The 25,298-nt window shown below is 41.7% G+C and overlaps 1 long non-coding RNA gene across 2 annotated transcripts; it reads left to right on the top strand.

The window, feature by feature from the left end:
* The first annotated feature begins 9,547 nt into the window (after window positions 1-9,547).
* Window positions 9,548-21,157, top strand: LOC112234473. 2 transcript variants are annotated; one of them, XR_002950895.2, is made up of 4 exons: window positions 9,548-9,920; window positions 19,089-19,222; window positions 19,389-19,483; window positions 19,599-21,157. It is a non-coding gene; the product is annotated as an uncharacterized LOC112234473 (long non-coding RNA). The 2 variants fall into 2 exon arrangements; XR_006084526.1 differs by lacking the exon at window positions 9,548-9,920 and adding an exon at window positions 16,817-17,454.
* Window positions 21,158-25,298: the final 4,141 nt, after the last annotated feature.

Raw genomic sequence — 25,298 nt, 5'->3', positions numbered from 1 at the left:
ATTTATTTCAGAAAGTACTCTTCCAATTGATAAACACAGTAGAAACTGGTGACTTGCACACAAAATTGAAATATACCAGTTCATATTCTGAGCGATACCATCAATATGAATAATACATCAAGTTAGTTTAGAAAATGTGTGAGGTGTTTTTGCAATACGGTCATTCAAATTATACAATAGCTAAATGCAACATATGGACTATAAAACTAAATGGGGATATCAACGACAGTAGGGGAAAGTGTGTAGACGGATCCTAATTTAACCAGGAAGTAAGAGCATGGTTTGGTGGCAAGTTCATTGGAAAAGACCATGAATCCATCAAATACATAAAAGGCAAGTGGTTAAGGATGAAATGAGAAACACATAGCGTCATACACCTCACACACACACCGCATGAGAACTATGCAGCTTCTGAGCAATACAGACGTAGATCTCGCTTGATCAAAACCAAAAACGCTATATATTTGTCAACCTCCAATCATGCTCCTTAATTAATGGCATGAAATTGTCTCTTTAAGTTTTGTACTGTAAGTGTTGTCACATCCTTTAGTGTCTTTTATGTATTATTCAAATGTTACTTGTTTGTTCTTTGCTTGTTAATATTTGCATATTGTCGTGTCAATCTGTCACGTTCGTCATAAAGATCGGACCAAGGCGCAGCGTGGTATACATTCATTCTCTTTTTAATGAATGAACAAAAACAACAAACAACCAAACGAACCGTGAAGCTATACAAACTAGTGCTGACAGGCAACGAAACATAGACAAGATCCCACAACTAACAATGGGGAAAATGGCTACCTAAATATGATCCCCAATCAGAGACCATAAACAGCTGTCTCTGATTGGGAACCATATCAGGCCAACAAAGACATACAAAACCCTAGATGACAAAACCCCTAGACATACAACAACTACAGTACCCACCCTAGTCACACCCTGACCTAACCAAAATATATAGAAAAACAGAGAATCTAAGGTCAGGGCGTGACACAATCACTCCACAAAAGAAGTTTCCTCACATGAAAATAAAGTTATTCATAAAGTACAAATAACTTACTTATGAAGTAAATAGTCATTTATTAATTAAATTCTAATACCCTGAGTTTGACAACACACTGTGAAAAATGATTCAGGTGGTTATTTTGACATACAATCCAATTAATTTTTTTACTTGAACATAATTAGTGCTGTACCTCCACAAGTCTGGTTGGGTAAATTTTGGCCCATTCCTCCTGACAGAGCTGGTGTAATTGAGTCAGGTTTGTAGGCCTCCTTTCTGGCACACGCTTTTTCAATTCTGCCCAAACATTTTCTATAGGATTGAGGTCAGGGCTTTGTGAGGGCCACTCCAATAGCTTGACTTTGTTGTCCTTAAGCCATTTGGTGGTACATTCAGGGATTTGGAAATGTGCTTCCAAGGATGAACCAGACTTGTGGAAGGCTAGAATTTTTGGTCTTGGCTGATTCTCTTGATTTTCCCATGATGTCAAGCAAAGAGTCACTGAGTTTGAAGGTAGGCCTTGAAATACATCCACAGGTACACCTCCAATTGACTCAAATTATATCAATTAGCCTATGAGAAGCTTCTAAAGCCATGACATCATTTTCTGGAATTTTCCAAGCTGTTTAAAGGCACAGTCAACTTAATGTATGTAACCTTCCGATCCACTGGAAATGTGATATGGTGAATCATAAGTGAAATAATCTGTCTCTAAACAATTGTAGAAAAAAATATTTGTGTCATGCACAAAGTAGATGTCCTAACCAACTTGACAAAACTATAGTTTGTTAAAACTTGTTATGGCTGGGGGCAGTATTGAGTAGCTTGGATGAATAAGGTGCCCAGAGTAAACTGCATGCTACTCAGGCCCAGTAGCTAATATATGCAAATTAGGATAGCAAACACTCTGACGTTTCTAAAACTGTTTGAATGATGTCTGTGAGTATAACAGAACTCATATGGCAGGCAAAAACCTGAGAAAAAATCCAACCAGGAAGTGGGAAATCTGAGGTTTGTAGTTTTTCAAGTCATCGTCTATCGAATATACAGTGTCTATGGGGTCATATTGCACTTCCTAAGGTTTCCACTAGATGTCAACAGTCATTAGAACCTTGTTTGATGATTCTACTGTGAAGGAGGGGGGAATGGGAGCTGAATGAGTCAGAGGTCTGCCAGAGTGCCATGAGCTGCTCACGTTGTCACGCCCTGACCTTAGTATTCTTTGTTTTCTTTATTATTTTGGTTAGGTCAGGGTGTGACATGGGTGATGTATGTGTTTTTGTTCCTGTCTAGGGGTTTTGTATGTCTATTGGTGTTTACTAGTCTAGGTGTTATGCATGTCTATGGTTGCCTAGATTGGTACTCAGTTAGAGGCAGCTGTTTATCGTTGTCTCTGATTGGGAACCATATTTAGGCAGCCATATTCCTTGGGTATTTCGTGGGTTATTGTCTATGTGTTAGTTGCCTGTGTCTGCACTTATCGTATATAGCTTCACGGTCGTTTTGTTGTTTTTGTAAGTTTGTTTAAGTGTTCTTCGTTAATAAATAGAAGATGTATTCAAATTACGCTGCGCCTTGGTCTCCTCCATTCAACGAATGTGACACACGTGAGAGTTCGCTTGCATTCCATTATATTTCTACAAACAAATGAATTCTCCGGTTGGAACATTATTGAAGATTTATGATAAAAACATCCTAAATATTGATTCCAAACTTCGTTTGACATGTTTCTACGAACTGTAATATGACTTTTCGTCTGAACTTTTGCCTGGACTTGCCCGCGCCTCGTGAGTTTAGATTGTGTACTAAACGTGTGGGGGAAAAAAGGAGGTATTTGGACATAAATTATGGACTTTATCTAACAAATCAAACATTTATTGTGGAACTGGGATTCATGGGAGTGCATTCTGATGAAAATCATCAAAGGTAAGTGAATATTTATTATGCTATTTCTGACTTCTGTTGACTCCATAACATGGCGGATATCTATATTGCTTGTTTTGTTGTCTGAGTGCTGTACTCAGATTATTGCATGGTGTGCTTTTTCAGTAAAGCTTTTTTGAAATCTGATACAGCGGTTGCATTAAGGAGAAGTGTATCTAAATGTCCATGCATAACACTTGTATTTTCATCAACATTTATGATGAGTATTGATGTGGCTCTCTGCAAAATCACCGGATGTTTTGGAACTACTTAATTAACATAACGCGCCAATGTAAACTCAGATATTTGGATATAAATATGAACTTTATCGAACAAAACATACATGTATTGTGTAACCTGAAGTCCTATGAGTGTCTTCTGGTGAAGATCATCAAAGGTTAGTGATTAATTTGATCTCTATTTCTGTGTTTTTCTGTGACTAGGTGCAGACCTAACATAATAATTTGGTGTGCTTTCGTCGTAAAGCCTTTTTGAAATCACACACTGTTGTGGGTTAACAACAAGTTTATCTTTAAAATGGTGTAAAATACTTCTATGTTTGACAAATTTTAATTATGAGATTTCTGGTTTGAATTTGGTGCCCTGCACTTTCTAAGCAATAAGAAGTTTAATAACTAGACATTTGTGGAGTCTTGATGAGATTTGATGACTCCAACCTAAGTGTATTTAAACTTCCGACTTCAACTGTGGGTTAGTATTGTGGAGTAACTCAAATGTTGTTGATCCATCCTCAGTTTTCTCATATCACAACTATGAAACTCTGTAACTGTTTTAATAAGTATCGGACCCTTTTTTTTAAATTTGCGCCTAAAATTATGTACCCAAATCTAACTGCCTGAAGCAAGGATATGCCTATTCTTGATACCATTTGAAAGGAAACACCTTGAAGTTTGTTGAAGTGTGAAATGAATGTAGGAGAATAACACATTAGATCTGGTAAAAGATTATACAAAATAAAAAAAACATGTGTTTTATTTTTTTGTTGGTTCCATCTTTGAAAAGCAAGAGAAAGGCCATACATTAAGACAGGAGCCTAGGTGTAATTTAGATGTTGTCCACAAGATGGCAGCAGTGTGTGTGTGTGCAAAGTTTCAGACTGTTCCAGTGAATAATTACCTCAATACACAATATTTTGCATCAATACTGCCAAGAGTTTGCTCAAATGTGCCAAATTGGTCAATTTATACATTTTCAAGTAGATCATTTGAATGCAATAAAGTTATCGGTTTACAGGTTGCAATTGTTTTTGTCTTTCACAATTGGTCAGATTCAGCAAATGTCACTGCAACATGAAAACATTCTGCCGAAACCTATAAAGACATTTGATGAAGTTCCCCATTACTATTTCCTTTAGATACTGTATTGGCCTATTTTCAAAGTATACAGCAAACAAGGGCGTGATTGTCACCATAAAAGGTTAAGGATGGGCGTTTCTGAGGTGGAGTTATAATGCTTATTCACGCACACACAATTTTATGACAGGTCTGATTTATAATGGGAAACATGCGTAGGCTATGTATGGCGTGCACCAAGTTTATGAATCTCAATATATTTAGACTTATGTATTATTTTCAGAAATGGGGTACGCAGATATTTAATGTGAAATTTACTCAACGTTTATAAATTAAGCCCCTGAGTTCTCATTTATGAACATTGCACTGCATTTATAAAAACTGAACTTGACTTGAGAATGTGCAGACTTCAGACCAGGCATATGCACATTTTATAGTGGTTGAAGTTGTCACACCCTGATCTGTTTCACCTGTCTTTGTGATTGTCTCCACCCACCTCCAGGTGTCTCCCGTTTTCCTCATTAGTCCCTGAGTACTTATTCTCTTGCCAGCTCTCTTGTTTTGACAAGTAAACCAGCGTGTTATTTCCAGGCTCCTGTTTTTTTCCTTTTTTCTGTTTCTGCTAGTCCTTCCGGTTTTGACCCTTGCCTGCCTCGACTCTGAAGCCGCCTGCCTGACCTGACCTCGAGCCTGCCTAGCACCCTGTACCTCCTGGACTCTGACCTTGTTATGATCTTTTGCTATCCACGACCATTCTCTTGCCTGCTCCTTGGATTATAATAAATATCAGACTCAAACCATCTGCCTCCTGTGTCTGCATCTGGGTCTTGCCCTGTGCCAATATAGAAGTTGTTAATATCAAGCAGTCAAAGTAGCCAGGTAGCATTGTGCAGGAATATATGATGACACTCGTATTCATAAAAAAAACGGGTAGATAAATTTAATAACTAGATTTGCAATTAGTGAGAAACAAATCTATTTAATTTGGGCATTCTAAAATAATAGAAAATAGGCATCTATTTCCTATTATTTTTAATATCCATGATCATTGCAGAATAAATTCCCCACCTTTTCCGACTCTGATAGTTTCATACTCGCAAAATAGCCTACAGGTCAACAACATGTTAGGTTAGGCTATCATTCATCTCATCTCATCTCATTTAATTGGACCCACTTCACAGTGATAAATACAGTAGGTAAGATATTTCAAGTATTTTACTCTTTGCAATCTGATCTGAAGCGCAGTGTAACTGTAGAACAGACAGTTCACCTTTTCCAATGATGTTTGTAAGCTACGTACTATAAATGTCAAATTACTTGTAGACAATATTTAATTTATAAACATAATACAGTATAGCATAACCATTGCAGAATACATTTCTCACCCTTTCTGCCCATGATGAGTATATATTCCTGAATAAGCCATATGACAAACTACCATATGCGTATCTCATTTACAGTGCATTCGGAAAGTATTCAGACCCCTTGACTTTACACATTTTGTTACATTACAGCCTTATTCTAAAATTGATTAAATAGTTTTTCCCCCTCATCAATCTACACACAATACCCCATCACGACAAAGCAAAAACAGGTTTTTAGACGTGTGCAAATTGATGAAACATTAACTGAAATATCACATTTATATCACATATATCACAATATCACATATCACATTAAGTACTCAAACCCTTTACTCAGTACTTTGTTGAAGCACCTTTGGCAATGATTGCAGCCTTTTGTCTTCTTGGGTATGACACTACAAGCTTTGCACAGCTGTATTCGGGGAGTTTCTCCCATTTCTTTTCAGCATATCCTCTTGAGCTCTGTCAGGTTGGATGGGGAGAGTAACTGAACAGCTATTTTCAGGTCTCTCCAGAGAAGTTCAATTGGGTTCAATTCTGGGCTCTGAATGGGCCACTCAAAGAAATTCAGAGACTTGTTCCGAGGTCACTCCTGTGTTGTCTTCGCTGTGTGCTTAGGGTTGTTGTCCTGTTGGAAGGTGAACCTTTCGCCCCAGTCTGAGATCCTGAGCTCTCTGGAGTAGGTTCTCATCAAGGATCTTTCTGTACTTTGCTCTGTTCATCTTTCCCTTGATGGTGCCAAGTTTCCTCCAGATGTGACGCTAGGCATTCAGGCCAAAGAGTAAAATCTTGGTTTCATCAGACCAGAGAATCTTGTTTCTCAAGGTCTGAGTCCTTTAGGTGCCTTTTGGAAAACACTAAGTGGGCTGTCATGTGCCTTTTACTGAGGAGTGGCTTCCGTCTGGCCACTCTACCATAAAGGCCTGATTGATGGAGTGCTGCAGAGAAGGTTGTCCATCTGGAAGGTTCTATCTCCACAGAGGAACTGGGGAGCTCTGTCATTGTGACCATCGGGTTCTTGATCACCTCCCTGACCAAGGTCCTTATCCGATTGCTCAGTTTGGCTGGGTGGCCAGCTCTAGGAAGAGTCTTGGTCAGGGCAGCCCAACCCTCTTCCTGGAGATCCACTGTCCTGTAGGTTTTCAGTCCAACCCTAATTAAGTGTATCTGATTTAGCTAGTTAAGGTCTTGTTGAGCAGCTAATTAGTAGAACAGGTGTGTTATATTAGGGTTGGACTGAAAACCCACAGGACGGTAGGGTTGGGCAGAGGGTTGGGCAGCCCTGGTCTTGGTTCTTCCAAACTTCTTCCATTTAAGAATGATGGAGGCCGCTGTGTTATTGGGGACCTTCAATGCTGCAGAAATGTTTTAGTACCCTTCCCCTGATCTGTGCTACGACTCAATCCTGTCTAAGTGCTCTACGGAAAAATCCTTCTACTTCATGGCTTGGTTTTTGCTCTGACATGCACTGTCAATTGTGGAACCTTATATAGACAGTTGTGTGCCTTTCGAAATCATGTCCAATCAATTGAATTTATCACAGGTGGACTCCAATGAAGTTGTAGAAACATCTCAAGGATGATAAATAGACAAAGGATGCACCTGAGCTAGATTTAGTCTCATAGCAAAGGGTCTGAATACTTATGCAAAGACATTTGCAAAAATGTATAAAGGGCTGTTTTCGCTTTGCCATTACGGGGTATTGAATGTAGATTGATGAGGAAAATTGTCACACCCTGATCCGTTTCACCTGTCTGTGCTTGTCTCTACCCCACCCGGATCTGTTTCACCTGTCTTTGTGCTCACCCCCCCCCCTTCAGGTGTCGCCCATCTTCCCCATTATCCCCAGTGCATTTATATCCATGTTCTCTGTTCGTATGTTGCCAGTTTGTCTTGTCAAGCCTACCAGCATGTTTTTCCTAGTGTCTGTTGTCTAGCCCTCCCAGTTCCGACCTGTCCTGCCTGCCCTGACACTGAGACCACCTGCCTGACCGTTCAGCTTGTACTGACCTCGAGCCTGCCTGCCCCCCTGTACCTTTCGGACTCTGACCTGGTTAATGAACTTCTGCCTGTCCTCGAACTGCCTATTGCCTGCCCCTTGTACTTTAATAAATATCAGAGACTCAAACCATATGCCTCCTGTGTCTGGGTCTCTCCCTGTGTCGTTATAAAAATGTGTTTATTTAAACCATTTTAGAATAAGGCTGTAACTTAACAAAATGTGCAAAAAGGGAAGGGGTCTGAAAACTAGCCAATTGGTCCTGTTAGATGGGCCATTATAATTTAAAGTTTTTGATCTGTGCATTCCGAAAGGGTGTGCGGTTTATAACATACAGTAGAATTTACAGGTGAACAGACAGTTTATCTATTTTCATTGAAATGTATAGGTTACCACTAGGCCTAGTCATAGCCTCCCGAGTGGCGCAGCGGTCTGAGGCACTGCATCTCAGTGCTTGAGGCGTCACTACAGACACCCTGGTTTGATTCCAGGCTGTTTCACGACCTGTCCATGATTGGGAGTCCCATAGGGCGGCGCACAATTGGCCCAGTGTCGTACGGGTTTGACCGGTGTAGGCAGTCATTGTAAATACGAATGTGTTCTAGGCATGCTGAGGATGCTGCAGTACCCCAAGAAGAAATACATTTGTTTTCCTTTTTTCACAAGAGTAGCGCACTGGTCCTTTACTTGTCCTGTATTAGGAGACCGATATAGCCACCTGTAGCGCAGATATTTAGTGTGAGAGTTAAGCTGTGTTATAAATTATACCCAGGGCCCTCATTTGACACCCGATTTGACATGATCCTACAAACTTCACAATGCTGCTCATGGGTCCTTTACATGGAAATGCCCCTTTATTATCCAAATATTTTTGCATTTTGGAAGGGTAGTAAAAGGGCCATAGGCCCCCTGAGGCTGAGGTTACAATCTGAAATATAGGCAAATGTTATTCAAGAAGCTAAAAATAAGTACAAGGCTGGGCAAAGCAAATTGATAAACTCCTCTGCTTACTTTTTCTCCTATCAAATTGCCTGATGTTGATCAAACAGCAAGGCTGAGTCCCCATGCCATGACAAACAGGAGTAGTACGCATTCTGACTAGGATGTTATGAGATGGTAATTGCTCAGTCACTCACTCTTTTGTTGCTTCTATTTTATTTTGTTTTATTGCCAAGGAACACTACAACTGTTGAAAAGACTGCCGCCAAAACAGGTTGGCTTCCATGCCTCAATGCCGCTGTCACAGAGCTTTTTTGTGTTCACAATGAAAAAGGGCTTTCATAGGTCAATGACACATTTGAAGCAGGCAAAATAGATACCACACTGTACATGCCTCCTATTGACATTTCAGATACAGGCTATTGATGCAACTATTGATGCTATGGTAACCATGCATTTAACAGACACACCAAAAATGTGAAGCTTATAGCATGAAACAATAATTGTTTGTTCATTGTTCTAAAATATGGTGTACATAATATGTCCATGGTATCTAGGTGTTGTTACCATGTTACAAGGAATTTACTATTACCATGTAGTAACCACTTTAACCCATACTGTAATGTAAAGTGTTAACTCTTCTGGTCTTTATCAATAGGTTAATATTTAAATGTGGAAGTGTTGACATAAGGCTCCGAAGTGAACATTGAGTACAAGTAACACATTAGAATAACTATCATCAGGGTTGTTCCCTATGATTTCAATCACTTTCTGACTGCATCCTTTTTGTTTGAACAAAACCTTCCACGTATGTTAAAAGTGGTGAGAAAGTGACTTTTTGGACCTGAATGCCAAAACATTAAAAAGCGACGGAAAGCACTGATTCCTCATGTGTATCTCTGTTGCATATTAAGAAAAACAAGATTTCAGTCTTTGGGTGTGGTTTGATGTGGCAGTTACTGATGTTTGTCCCCCATGAGACACCATAGGACCAAAGCCAGTTTCACTTCCCCCAAACAGTCAAAATGAATCAAAGATTCAAGATATTTGAAGTTAATTTGGATGTTTTAGACGAGTAGGATTATTTTGCACAGTTTAAGGTTGGTGCTGTATTTCTCAAGTAAAAACATGCTCAAAGTGTTGTCTTATGTAATCAAAGTCTGATCAGCTGCGCTGCTGGGCAGTCTGTTACTGCCAGTGTGTTCTGCCCATACCACAACCTTACCGCCACCATGGGGCACTCTGTTCACAACGTTGACATCAGCAAACAGCTCGCCAACTCGACGCCAAACGCACTGTCTGCCATCTGCCCGGTACAGTTGAAACTGGGATTAATCCATGAACGGTACACTTCTCCAGCGTGCAAGTGACCATCAAAGGTAAGTATTTGCCCACTGAAGTCGGTTACGGCGCCGAACTTCAGTCAGGTTAAGACCCTGTTGAGGATGATAAGCACGCAGATGAGCTTCCCTGAGCCGGTTTCTGACAGCTTGTGTAGTAATTCTTCGGTTGTGTAAACCCACAGTTTCATCAGCTGTCCGAGTGGCTGGTCTTAGACGACCCCGCGTGGCTGTGAGACCAGTTGGACATACTGCCAAATTCTCTAAAATGATGTTGGAGGCAGCTTATTGTAGAGAAATGAACATTACATTCTCTTGCAACAGCTGGTGGACATTCCTGCAGTCAGCATGCCAATTGCACGCTCCCTCAACTTGAGACATCTGTGGCATTGTGTTCTGTGACAAAACTGCACATTTAGAGTGGCCTTTTATTGTTCACTGCACAAGGTGCACCTGTGCAATGATCATACTATTTAATCAGCTTCTTGCCCCACCTATCAGCTGTATGGAATTTTGGTAATTTACTTATCCAGAACGATTTACAGGAGCAATTAGGGTTAAGGGCACATTGGCAGACTTCTCACCTAGTTGGCTCAGGATTCGAACCAGTGAATTTTCAGTTACTGACCCAACATTGTTAACTGCTAGGCTAGCAGTCATCCCTAAAATAACGCATGTTTTGGTGGTATGGAGTTTTGGCCTGCCTGGTGACATCACCAGGAGGTAAATGAGCTAATGGACCAATAAGAAAGAGTTCCAAACATCTCGGTCAATAACAGCTAGTTTTCAGTTTTCCTCTCCAGACTCCCAGACAGTTTTAGAAAAATGTTGCTTAGTAACTTTTTTTGTTTTTATTTTTCTAAATTTTAAATGAAAATAATCAGAGTAAGGCACATGTTACACAGAAATTATTCAATGTTGAGATAAAAATGACTGCAAAAATTGAATAAATTATGAAGTAGTTTGACAACCTCTTTTGTAAGCTTTCAAATTATATTAAACTGAACCAAACGCAATCTTTTCAGTAATGAAGACATTTATGTCTCATGGTCGGGTGGGGTGTGCAAATGGGTGCACTTTGAAACAGTCACTATCTGACCTCTTCTACCATGGGAAATCATATGGAAGGTCAGTCAGAAAGTGATTCAATTCATATAGAATGACCATAAACAAGCAATAATAAGCTTTTGCAAATGTTAATGGTTAAGTAGGACATTTCATTATTTGTAAGCATTACACATGTAAGCATTATAAACATTACAAGTCATTAGCACATAACATTTACAACAATTTATGAAACATTTATCAGTATTTATGGTAGTGGTAAACATGTATAAGCATAATGGCTTATCGTGAAAGTTATAAATCGTTTCCAAAGAATCGATATTGCTTGAGATTTGGTTACCAAGACTTGAATTTCACATTACTTATGTCATAGTATTACTATCTGAGGTATGCCAAAAACAACTGGCTATTCCAGTTTCTATTTATCAGAAGAAGGAAGAGTCGTGATCTGCATCATTTAGTCCCAAGAGGTGTGACGGAAAACATTGCATGCATTCCTGAGCACTCCCTTGAGTTACCTATTGTCACGTTCTGACCTTAGTTCCTTTGTTTTGTCTTTTGTTTTAGTATGGTCAGTGTGTGAGTTGGGTGGGTTGTCTATGTTAGTTTGTCTATGATTTTCTATGTCTGTGTTTGGCCTGGTATGGTTCTCAATCAGAGGCAGCTGTCAATCGTTGTCCCTGATTGAGAACCATATTTAGGTAGCCTGTTTTCCATTGTGTTTTCCATTGTGTGGGTGGTTGTTTTCAGTCTGTGTGTCTACACCAGACAGAACTGTTCCGGTTGTTTTGTTATTCAGTGTTCAGTTTACTTTATTAAAAAGATGAACACGTACGACGCTGCGCATTGGACCTCACCTTCTACTACCGACAGCCGTTACACTTATAGACATACACAACCAGTGTAAGGACCATCATAATACAACGATTAAAGGTTATGGATGTCGTGAAGTCTATAGGGTAGGTTGAATTCAAGGGTATTGTGCTGTAATCATTATGAAATGTATAGGTTCTAAAACTGAACCTCACGTTTAGGATAAAATCAGTGTCACAGATTGAATCTCAGTAAATAACTACACTGAACAAAAATATAAATGGAACATGTAAACTGTTGGTCCCATGTTTCATGCTGAAATTAAAGATCCCAAAAATGTTCCATATGCAAAAAAAGCGTACCTGTTAGTGATTATTTCTCTTCTGCCAAGATAATCTACGCACCTGACAGGTGTGACATTTCAAGAAGCTCATTAATCAGCATGACTATAAAAGGGCACTTTAAAATGTGCAGTATTGTCACACGACACAATGTCTGAAGTTTTGTGGGAGCGTGCAACTGGCGTGCTGGCTGCAGGAATGTCCACCAGAGCTGTTGCTAGATCATGTAATATTAATTTCTCTACCATAAGCCGCCTCCAACGTCGTTTTAGATAATTTGTCAGTACGTCCAACCGGCATCACAACCACAGACCACATGTATGGCATTGTTTGAGTGAGCGGTTCGCTAATGTCAACGTTGTGAGCAGAGTGCCCCATAGTGGCGGTGGAATTGTGATATGGGCAGGCATAAAATATGGACAATGAACACGATTGCATTTTATCAATGGCAATTTTAATGCAAGGAGATACCGTGACGAGATCCCGAGGCCCATTGTCGTGCCATTCATCCATCACAATCACCTCATGTTTCAGCATGATAATGCAAGGCCCCATTTTGCAAGGATCTGTGCAAATTCCTGGAAGCTGAAAATGTCCCAGTTCTTCCATAGCCTGCATACTCACCAGACATGACACCCATTGAGCTTGTTTGGAATGCTCTGATCCAAGCCACTAACTTAATTTTTTAAGGTATCTGTGGTCAACAGATGCAAATCTGTATCCCAGTCATGTGAAATCCATAGATTAGGGCCTCATTAATTTATTTCAATTAACTGATTTACTTATATGAACTGTAACTCAGAAAAACACAACGTGCAACAATTTCAAAGTTTTATCTTTGAACCGGCACTGTTTGTTACTGCTCATGCTCAACTTGCTCTCTTTCAGAATAAGTTCTGAATATCCATATTTACTCTGTTATACTACAGGCTCTGACTGAGTGACAGGAATTTGCTGAGAGGTGACATTGACATGTAACCCACGCTGTAGGGTTGGGGGAAGGGTCAAGGGACGGGACCGGTCCAATGTAATATAATGAATTGTTTATTTTTGTCAATCAATTTGTCAGTAAAACATATATATATATATATATAAAACTGCACAGTGCAAGTGATGCGGAGTTATGGAAACTCATATCAGGCTGAAATACATTTTCTAAATATATTTACAGCACCAATATGGGTTATGAGCATCAATACGTAAAGTGTATGCATGCATTATTCTAAGTCACTTCGGAGAAAGGGTCTGCTACACTGAACAAAAATATAAATGCAATGCCACTCCAATACATTGACAATGTTGTCCTTAAGCCATTTTGCCACAACTGTAGAAGTATGATTGGGGTCATTGTCCATTTGGAAGAACCATTTGCGACCAAGCATTAACTTCCTGACTGATGTCTTGATGTTGCTTCAATATATACACATAATTTTCCTTGCTCATGACGCCATCTATTTTGTGAAGTGCACCAGTCCCTCCTACAGCAAAGCACCCCCACAACATGATGCTGCCACCTCCGTGCTTCACGGTTGATATGGTGTTCTTCGGCTTGCAAGCTTCCCCCTTTTTCCTCCAAACATAACTATGGCCAAACAGTTCTGTTTTTGTTTCATCAGACCAGAGGACCTTTCTCCAAAAAGTACGATCTTTGTCCCCATGTGCAGTTGCAAACCGTAGTCTGGCTTTTTTTTATGGTGGTTTTGGAGCAGTGGCTTCTTCCTTGCTGAACGGCCTTTCAGGTTATGTCAAGATAGGACTTGTTTTACTGTGGATATAGATACTTTTGTACCTGTTTCCCCCAGCATTTTCACAAGGTCCTTTGCTGCTGTTCTGGGATTGATTTTCACTTTTCGCACCAAAGTATGTTCATCTCTAGGAGACAGAACACGTCTCCTTCCTGAGCGGTATGATGGCTGCGTGGTCCCAAGGTGTTTTTAACTGAGTACTATTGTTTGTACAGATGAACGTGGTATCTTCAGGCATTTGGAAATTTCTCCCAGGGATGAACCAGACTTATGTAGGTCTACAATTTCTTTTTATGAGGTCTTGGCTGATTTCTTTTGATTTTCCCATGATGTCAAGTAAAGAGGCACTGAGTTTGAAGGTAGGCCTTGAAATACATCCACATGTACATCTTCAATTGACTCAAATTATGTCAATTAGCCTATCAGAAGCTTCTAAAGCCATATCATCATTTTCTGGAATTTTCCGAGCTGTTTAAAGGCACAGTCAACTCAGTGTATGTAAACTTCTGACCCACTGGAATTGTGATACAGTGAATTATAAGTGAAATTATCTGTCTGTAGCAATTGTTGGAAAAATTATTTGTGTCATGCACAAAGTAGATGTCCTTACCAACTTGCCAAAACGATAGTTTGTTATTAACAAGAAATGTGTGGAGTGGTTAATAAGAGATTTAATGACTCCAACCTAAGTGTATGTAAACATCCGACTTCAACTGTATATAATATCACAAAATGTTTCATTCCACACATCTAAATCAAATGTTGTTTCTTGGCATCTTTGCATAGTTTTGATGACTTCCACCACAGCTCTGCATGCCATTTCAGAACATAGTAAGTCACATGGCACATTTCTTTTCTTACATTTAGGCCTATGTGGAGTATGTATCTTTTGCCCCAAGTGATGCACAGTAATACCTGCTTGAGAACGTTTGTGGCCAACAGAAAATATCATAAATAAAAAATAATGATTGTTAAATTGTTTTCCCCCCCTCGTCAATCAACAACAAAATAAAAAACTTCAATATAACATCTACATAAGTATTCAGACCCTTTACTCAGTACTTTATTGAAGCACCTTTGGCAGCGATTGCAGCCTCGAGTATTCTTGGGTATGACGCTACAAGCTTGGCAAACCTGCATTTGGGGAGTTTCTCCCATTCTTCTCTGCAGATCCTCCCAAGCTCTGTCAGGTTGGATGGGGAGCGACGCTGCACAGCTATTTTCAGGTCTCGCCAGGGATGTTAGATCGGATTCAAGTCCAGGCTCCGGCTTTTCCACTTAAGGACATTCAGAGACTTGTCCCGAAGCCACTCCTGCATTGTCTTGGCTGTGTGCTTAGGGTCGTTGTCCTGTTGGAAGGTAAACCTTTGCCCCAGTCTGAGGTCCAGAGACGGTTTTCATCAAGGATCTCTCTGTGCTTTGCTCCATACATGTTTCCCTCGATCCTGATTAGTCTCCCAGCCCGTCGTTGAAAAACATGCTCCTCGCAGTATTGTTTACTCTTGGGATTTTACAAGACATAAAACTAGCTGTGGTATTGTAATTGTGCTGGTTATAGACCATATCTATGTGTTTTTCCATATAACCTGGGGCACGATCATTTAAGGTGTCAAACATATGATTGTTTAAGCTGGTCCACTTTGGACTCCAAAGGCAAAAAGCCGTCCTCTCAGATCTCCTGTACCCCTATGTTAGTCCTAGGAGGGACATTCAGCATATACTGTATAACATAAGCATTTGGACCAGGCTAATCGTACTAACTACTGACTGTGACAAAAGTAAACAACAGATTATTGTGGATCCTGCCACTAATGGCCTACAGACACAACTCAAGGTAAGAGGAATTTGACCCAAACAAACATGTTGGCTGAACGATCTCTTTAAACTGTAAAGGAATAGTTCACCCATTTAAAGAGGAGCTGACCCCCCCCCCCAAAAGACAACTTCTTTGGTTAAAAATGGCCTATGTGTCTTTGATGGTAGTCATAAACATAGTGTATTCCCAAAATGGACACAAAAAAAGTGTGAGCTGTACAACTGTGGTCATAATTTCAGTATTTTCCTAAACTGATTTTGTGAGATATAAGGGATCAAGGATGTCACCGATTTCCTTGTTTTGGGTTTAGATTTCAAACCTGCCCACTAACACAGGACCACTGCTTGGCATCACCCAAATCATTGGAGCACGGCTGCATGTGTGCTGCAGCAGGATCCTCCTACAGCCCTCACATTTCTTTACAGACAGCAGAACCAATTGAGTAATACATCGTTGTCAATGTTGTGTTGAACGAGCGAGACATGTTCTTTATAAACAGCTTGGTTTCCCCCCCCCAACTCAAACATCCACATATTCGTGGGCTGGCGTTAGCATTGCATGTACAACTGTCATTCCTTAACCAAAGTCATAGTACAGTGGCTCCTCAACAACGGTGAGGGACGAGGAACAAACAACTATATCAAACCACACTCCCAAGACGCAAATCTCAATTTTCTTTATGAGGAGGAGAAAAACTCAGAGTTCAGCTCCCCTTCAAAAAACGACATATTGGTTTCCTTACCCTCTATGGACAAGGTAAGAGCGCACTCCAATGCATATCAATATCTCCTATATAATTATAATGTGGTCTTAAAGGGCTTTATTATTCCATATTAGACATACTGTATTAAGACCTTAATTAGGGTTTTTCTTATTCAAACACTATCAACATTATTCAAACATTATAACAATGTCTATTTCCACAAATTCTCGGACAACCCAACGATTCCTAGATGCCCTCCACCAGCGGAGGCTCCTCAGAGGAAGGGGAGCACCATCCTCAGTGAAATTTCATAAAAATAAAAACACAAACTAAACTAGGTGATCATTTTGTAGATACAATTATACTGCATATATTCATATTTTACGAAATAATGGATTAAAATACACTGGTTTGCAATGAAGGTATACAGTAACTTCAACAGCACTGTCTGGGGTAGCACCATGGTGTAGCCAGAGGACAGCTAGCTTCCGTCCTCCTCTGGCTACATTGACCTCAATACAAAATTTAGGAGGCTCGTAGGCCTCACCCTCTTTTATAGACACATGGTAATTATGACCACTTCCAAAGGACTTCATCCAACCAATCAAAGCTTTTGCAGTATTAACTGACATGTTGTCCATCCAATCATAGAATTAGGATCAGAAAATTAACCTAGTGTGTTGTACTGGGATTGTGCCACAGAGCATTATGGGGTTTCTGTGTTGAGAAACTTGCTGACATAGTTGAATTCTTTTTTGATATTATTCAATTCAAATGAATTTTTTTCAAATTACAGGAGACAGAAGAAGTCTATTATAAATTGTTTTCTTGGTTTTAAAACATTATTTTTGTGTTCATTTGGTGCAATTTATAACAAATTGTTTACAGTTAGCAAGGCTAACTTCAGTAGCTAGCTAGCTACCAGCGCGAATGTGCAGTTTTCTCCGCCAGAATGGTCAACTCTGACGAAAATGTTGTGGACTTTTTGTTGAAGAACCCCTTTCATTCTCTGGGGTACACAGAAAAAGTGCGAATTAAAAGCGAGGGTCGACCTCTGCCTGAGATCAGTTTCATGACGAAGGATGAAAGGGTGAGGGCGTTCAATATCAACTGGTATCAAAAGTATAGCTGGTTAACAGGGAGCCTTTCATAAAGCCGCCTGTATTGCTTGCCTTGCCTGCTTTTTGGAAAGTCTGAGCCTTGGTCGAAAGGTGGGTACAGTGACCTGAAGAACATCAATCGTTCAGCTAAACGGCAAACCAAACGCAGGGAGCATATACATACCCACATATCGACTTTTCGATCAAATAAGATTTGATTAGCTTCCATCGCATCATCCATTAATAACGGGAGAGGTTGAAGCAGCGCATTTTTCGTGGGCGCTCAAATTGGCTTTCCACTTTCCTCCGGTATTTATTTAGCAAAGATAACCCATAATCACTCCGGACAGACCAAAGCAAAAACTACACCGAAACATTAGAAATCTGACATTGCTGTATGTGATGAAAATGAGACGACTTTTTCTGATCAACTGTAGGCTACTAATACGGGCAGCTGCATAACGTTACATCCTATGCGCCATGGGTAACGTTATGTATTTATGTGTCAGGATAAAATGTGAATGTGATCAAATTTTAGTTTATATTCAAAATTGGGCTGGCAAGCCTGTGTCACACGAGTTGACGCTGGAGAGACGAAGCAGGTACGGGAAGTTAAACATTTAATAAAGAACGAGACAGGAACAGCGTCAGCAAACTAGTAACACAAACCAAAAACAATGTATGCATCAGCAGGGAAACTGACAAATATAGGGGAGGTAATAAACAGATGATAAGTGAGTCCAGGTGAGTCCAATAATGCTGAAGCGTGTGACGAGGGAAGGCAGGGGAGGAAAGCGGGAGCAGACGTGACAGGCTGCCTATACGTTTTTAATCCAAAATTAATATTAATCATTCGACAATGGTGATGACAGATGTGAGTAAATGTTTTATAAGGCCTACAGTTGCATAGGCCTGCATGATGCCAACATGCATAAAGCAAGCTCAGCCCTGTGAGGTCTGGGTAGAGGGAAATCCCCTTCAATACAATAATTTATATGAACAAATATAAGGTAGCTGCAGTTTGACAGGGGTTTCATCCCCCCAGGGCCAGGAGTTTTTTTCAAACCATGTGACCTGATTAGGAAAAACTGGTCCCATAGCCCATATGAAAGCTTTTTACAACTGATTAATCACTGTCATACCTTATAGGGTCCAGAGTTTTCCTAGTTAGGTTAACATATAAGGAAAAACTCCAGGCCCTAGGGGGTAAAAATTGCCCCACTTCTCTGGGACCGCCATTCTGCTTGGTATTGTCACTTAATCGCCATGGTATGTGGACGATCAGGGCTTTGTTCAGGAATGTTTTGTGTGTTTTTTTTTTAACTAGGCAAGTCAGTTAAAGAACAAATTTGTATTTTCAATGACAGCCTAGAAACAGTGGGTTAACTGCCTTGTTCAGGGGCAGAACGACATATTTTTACCTTGTCGATTCGATCTAGCAACCTTTCGGTTGCTAGTCCAGCGCTCTAACCACTAGGCTACCTGCCACTCCCATTTCTTGGGATACTTTGATGTGTCGAGTGGGTGAGATGCGCTGTCTGTGTTTGACTTCATAGAGAAACTCGTTGTCCAAACATACGATGGCATGGCTGTAATATAATGTATCTGCTATTTGTATTTACAGCTAAGTCCCCTCCTGTTCCCTGATTAAGAGGTGATGACCACTCCACTACCAATGTCCTCTCTCTCATGAGTTGAACCGAAGCCATATCTCATGTGCCCGCTCATCGCACATTAAATGTTTCTTCTCCAAGCACTGTGAGTACTCATATCATTTTCCTCTCATTACTGTATGTAGAGTCAATCACATACACAAAAACAATCACATTATTACACATCAATGATTTTACTCCTTGCTTGGACTAACTCATTCTTAGCTCTTTTGTCTAACTTTGTAGTGTATTATTGTTTTTTGTCTTCCCAGTCAAATCCTGTCCTGCAATGGTCAAGCCTCTGAACACCTCAACTCATGCCTCACACCCTAATTCAATCACTGCTGTGATCTCTTTCCAACACTGTGTAAGTATCCCTCTCATTCCCATTCCCCATAATATTGTACTATAAATGTCTTTAGGTTAAAATAATTAGTCTTTGACTATTTTTGAAACACACTTTGCTGTCTCCATGCCTTCAGCGCCTATACCATGGGTCTCCCATCCTGCTCAATTCTTCAAGTCACCAGCCTCCACTGCCCTCCACCTACCCAAGGACGTTTGAATACAGACATACCTTAACCACCTAAATGAGGATCTAAATGTAACCTTGCGTAATACCCTAGATGCAGTTGCACCCCTAAAAACAAAAAACATTTGTTTTAGCTCCCTGTTTTAGCTCCCTGGTATATAGAAAATACCAGAGCCCCGAAGCAAGCTTCCAGAAAATTGGAATGAAAATGGCGCTCCACCAAACTGGAAGTCTTCCGACTAGCTTGGAAAGACAGTACCGTGCAATATCGAAGAACCCTCACTGCTGCTCAATTATCCTATTTTCTTCCCAAAACTAATTGAGGAAAATAAGAACAATCCCCTCCCAAAAATGTTATATTGTCGCAAAGCTAACTTAAAAGCAGCATTCCCCAAGAGAGGATGGCTTTCACTTCAGCAGTGAGGAATTCATGAACTTCTTTGATGTAAAGGTCATGATCATTAGAAAGAAAATTAGACTGCTCTTTCAATCTGCACATTTCTCCAAAGCTCAGTTGTCCTGAGTCTGTACAGAACTGCCAGGAAGTTGGATCAATGGAGACACTCAAGTTTTTTAATCCTGTATCTCTTGACACATTCATGAAAATAGTCATGGCCTCTAAACCTTCACGCTGCATACTGGACCCTATTCAAACTAAACTACTGAAAGAGCTACTTCCTGTGCTTGTTCCTCCTATGTTGAACGTAGTAAATGTGGAAGTAATAAAGCCTCACTTGAAAAAGCCAAACCTTGACCTAGAAATGTTATTTAAACTATCGGCCTGTATCGAATATCCCATTTATCTCAAACATTTTAGAAAAAGCTGTTGCCTGAAGATCCCATAATAGCACTGAGACTGCACTCGTGAAGGTGGCAAATGACCTTTTAATTGCGTCAGACCAAGGCTCTGCATCTGTCCTCGTGCTCCTAGATCTTACTGTCGCTTTTGACACCATCAATCACCATCTTCTTTTGGAGAGATTAGAAACCCTAATTGGTCTACACGGACAAGTTCTGCCTGGTTGAGATCTTATCTGTCGAAAGATATCAGATTGTCTCTGTGGATGGTTTGTCCTCTGACAAATCAATTGTACGTTTTGGTGTTCCTCAAGGTTCCATTTTAGAACGACTATTGTTTTCACTCAATATTCTGTCATTTGGGAAACACAATGTTTTCTATTGTATTCTACAATTATTCTACTATTATTCTACAATGTAGAAAATAGTAAAAAAATAAATAAAGAAAAACCCTGAAATTAGTTGGTGCGTCCAAACTTTTTTGTTTGTGTCAGAATCCTTGCGGAACTGTTTTGGATGAGCTGTGGTTTAGGAATTGAATTTGCAGGCAGGTCCCTCATGTAATGCTTTCCCATATTCAACTCTGGAGAAGATTAATGCATGGATTAGCTCAGGTGAAAGAATGTTTTACAGACCGGACTAATGTGGCAATTGAAGGAGAGAGGTGGCAGGGTAGCCTAGTGGTTAGAGTGTTGGACTAGTAATTGGAAGGTTGCAAGTTCAAACCCCCGAGCTGACAAGGTACAAATCTGTTGTTCTGCCCCTGAACAGGCAGTTAACCCACTGTTCCTAGGCTGTCATTGTAAATAAGAATTTGTTCTTAACTGACTTGCCTAGTTAAATAAAGGTTAAAAATAAATTAAAAAAGAGAGCAGAATTGAATTTCACACTCAAAATAGTGATGACTGAGGAGAGGGGAATGATGTGGCAATTTATGACAGGATGCTGCTGGAGTTGGTGATCTGCTGGGGGTTGCCTATTAGCATTGCCTCTGTTTTGCTGCTGTTGAATTGGAGGAAGTTGTTCTGGGTCCAATATTTTGCCTCTTCCGGACAGTTGGACAAGTAAGTGAGTTTGAGTAAGAACCAGAGTGGGGTTAAGGTTGGAGTATAGCCTAACCCTGTCGGATGGTTTTGATTTTAGCCTTTCAAACTCTGCAAATCTTTAAAATTGTACAGTTGATGTCTCGGGAGGGCCAGAGTCTGTAGGGTGGAGGAGGTGTCTGAGAGTGAAAAAATGAAGGTCCTGGGATTTCCTCGGGTCCCATTATGCCTGGTGAAAACCAAACACTGCATTCCACAGTAAGAACCTTACACCAATGGTCAAGCGTGGTGGTAGTGTGACGGTGTGGGGATACTTCGCTGCCTCGGGACCTGGACGACTTACCTTAATAGAAGGAACCATGAATTCTGCTCTGTATCAGAGAATTCTACAGGAGAAAGTCAGGCTTTCCGTCTGTGATTTGAAGCTGAAGAGCAGCTCGGTCATTCATCAAGACAATGATCCAAAACACACAATCATGTCTACATGAATGCCTAAAAAGCAACACATTTGACATTTTGGAATGGCCTAGTCAAAGCGAAGACTTAATCCCAATTGACATATTGTGGCATGACTTGAAACTGGCAAGTCATGCTTGAAAACCCACAAATGTCGCTAAGTTAAAGCAGTTCTCTATTGAAGAGTGTGCCAAAATTCCTCCAGGGTGATATGAGAGATTGATCAACAACTACAGGAAGCATTTTATTGGAGTCATTGCAGCTAAAGGTGGCAAAACCAGTTATTGAATGTAGGGGTAATTACTTTTTAACACAGCGGCATTGGGTGTTGCATAACTTTGTTTATGAAATAAATGAAATAAGTATGTCATTGTTGTGTTATTTGTTCACTCATCTTCCTTTTATCTAGTATTAGGTTTTGGTTGAAGATCTGATAACATGTTGAGACAATGAGAAAAGGGGCAAATACTTTTTCACAGCACTTTATAAATGGGGATAAAGTGACTTGGCAACAGGATAGATAATAAACAGTAGCATCAGCGTATGTGAGGAGCAAAAAAGGTCGATGCAGATAGTTAACCAAATAGCTAACTGGACTAACTATTTAGCAGTCTTATGGCTTGGGGATAGAAGCTGTTCAGGGTCTTGTTGATTTTAGACTTGGTGCATCAGCACCTCTTGCCATGCGGTAGCAGAGAGAACAGTCCATAACTTGTGTGGCTGGAGTCTTCGACACTGCCTGGTATAAAGGTCATGGATGGCAGGGAGCTCGGCCCCAGTGATGTACCAAGTAGTTGCCATACCAAGCGGTGATACAGCCGGTCAAGATGCGCTCAATGGTGCATCTGTGGAACCTTTTGAGGATCTGTGGGCCCATGACAAATCTTTCCAGCCCCCTGATGGGAAAGAGGCATTGTCGTGCCTTCTTCACAACTGTGTTGGTTTGTGTAATGTGGACACTGAGGAACTTGAAGCTCCACTACAGCCCCTTCGATGTGGATGGGGATGTGCTCGGCCCTCCGTTTACTGTAGTCAGCGATCAGCTCTTTGTCATGCTGACGGTGAGGGAGCAGTTAATGTCCTGGCACCACATTGCCAGGTCAATGACCTGCTTATAGGCTATCTCATTACCATCAGTGATCAGGCCAACCACGGTCGTGAAATAAGCTAAATTAATAATGATGTTGTAGTCGTGTGTGTGTATATTACTAAAAAAACGACAACATTGTTTTCCTTTTTTCACTAAAGTAGTGCACTGGTCCTTTACTTGTCCTGTATTAGCGGACCGATATAGCCATCTGCAGCGGAGATATTTATTGTAAGAGTTAAGCAATGTTATAAATGATGCCCAGGGCCCTCATTTAACACCCGATTTGACATCAATCAATCAAATGTATTTATAAAGCCCTTTTTTCATCAGCCGATGTCACAAAGTGCTATACAGAAACCCAGCCTAAAACCCCAAACAGAAAACAATGCAGGTGTAGAAAAACTCAAAAACAACCAAAATGTACAAAATAACAAAGTGGGTACAAAACCCGTCGCACACCAACACTACATAGCACATCACATACAATCAAAACAATCTCCGACAAGGACATGAGAGGAAACAGGGTTAAATACACAACATGTAATTGATGGGATTGGAACCAGGTGGGAAGGAAGACGAGACAAAATCAATGGAAAATGAAAAACAGGATCAGTGATGGCTAGAAGGTCGGTGACGTCGACCGCCGAACACCGCCCGAACAAGGAGAGGGACCGACTTCTGCGGAAGTCGTGACAGCAACAGGCCAGCACCTCAGGAGTAAATGTCAGTTGGCTTTTCATTTGCGATCATTCAGAGTTAGAAACAGCAGGTGCGGTAGAGAGAGAGTCGAAAACAGCAGGTCCGCGACAAGGTAGCATGTCCAAAAAGAGAGCGAGAGAGAGAGAGAGAGAGAGAGAGAGTTAGAGGGAGCATGCTTAACCCTCCCGTTGTCCTGGTACTGTGTCTAGTCCCCGCGTCCTCCGGGTCACCCTGTCCCGTCCTGGCTAAAGGCCCAATGTGCGCAAGTGTGACAGTAGGCGTGTGAACAGCCTTTGCAGATGTATTTCTTACACCTGCAGCACACCGTGTGTGTCTTGGAGTCCTTCTTGGGTGGGCAGAGCTGACACCTCTTCCTCTTTACTTGCCCCGGTGGCCGGGCAACGAGCGGGGCAGCGGCCGTGCCAGCGGCGGGGCCCTCGCGCTGTTGATCAGGAGGCGCCGCCGTAGCACTCTGTAGGACTTTGACAAGGGCTGACGCCGCTTCGGTGCGGGGCAGATGCTGCCTTCTTTGGATCAGCGGCTTCACGAGTGCCTTTCCCAGCTGCTCGAGGAACACCCTGCGCTTGTTCCACTTGCCAGGCATCCAGTCAGGCTTGATCTCTCGCCATATGACAAAGGCGTTGTAGGAGGACACGTCGAGGATGTTGTGGAAGACGACCAGGGGCCAGCGGGCAGTCATCCGTCTGCAGCTGCAGCTGTAGACGCCCGCTAGGATCAGCAGCCCTAGGTAGGCGCGCAGGTCCGTGGCGTCCATGGGTCGCCAGCCGTCACCGTATTTTCTGGCCCCGTGCAGGTTCGTCATTTCCACAATTATCCTTTCTATCGACGGTGTGACAAACAGGTGGAAGGCGGATGCGATGTCGCGGGCCTGTGTCGCGGCATAGGCCGTGGGGCCCGGAGTCTGGTCCGGCCCGGCGTGGCAGATCGCGAGGGGCCCGCAGTGGCGGCCGTTGGCCACGGGGGACCACTCGATTTTGCCGTTCTTCGACAGCAACGGCGGATCCCGTTGGTCCGGGGCCGAGGAGATCTCTTCCTCGTCGCAGTCCTCGTGCTCGTCCTCGGGCGGCTCTTCCTCGGGCTGCTCTTCCTCAGAAGAGGGAGAAGAGGCATCATCGGCCTCGCGGCGCTCGGGGTTGTATTCCTCGCCGTCTTCGTCTTCCGAAACCTCTTCCTCCTACTCCTCCTCCTGGCAATCCGAGTAGTCTTCTTGGTCCACGCTGGACAAGATCTGTTCTAGAACCTGCGCGGCCGTAAAACGCGCGGCCATGGCCGCTCGGCTCCACCGATCGGGTCCGCTGAGCTGCGGGCAAGAGCGCACTTGGCACGGGTGGGGCGCCGGTCACTTTGTGTGTGTGTGTGTGTGTGGGTGGGTGCCGCTGACAATATTAGTATCCTCTCTACGTAGGGCCGGCCGGGCCGGCTTACGCGGGAGACCGAGACCCGGAAATGCTCTAGGCTCGCTTGCGCGCTCCTGTGTAGCCGTGTGCAGTCGACCCACCCCAGCCGAGCAACAAGAACACTCGGCTGCTCTCTAGCACACAGC

Source organism: Oncorhynchus tshawytscha, linkage group LG11 (assembly GCF_018296145.1).
Source record: "Oncorhynchus tshawytscha isolate Ot180627B linkage group LG11, Otsh_v2.0, whole genome shotgun sequence".
Lineage (NCBI taxonomy): Eukaryota > Metazoa > Chordata > Actinopteri > Salmoniformes > Salmonidae > Oncorhynchus > Oncorhynchus tshawytscha.
This window is presented reverse-complemented; position numbering and strand designations above follow the sequence as displayed.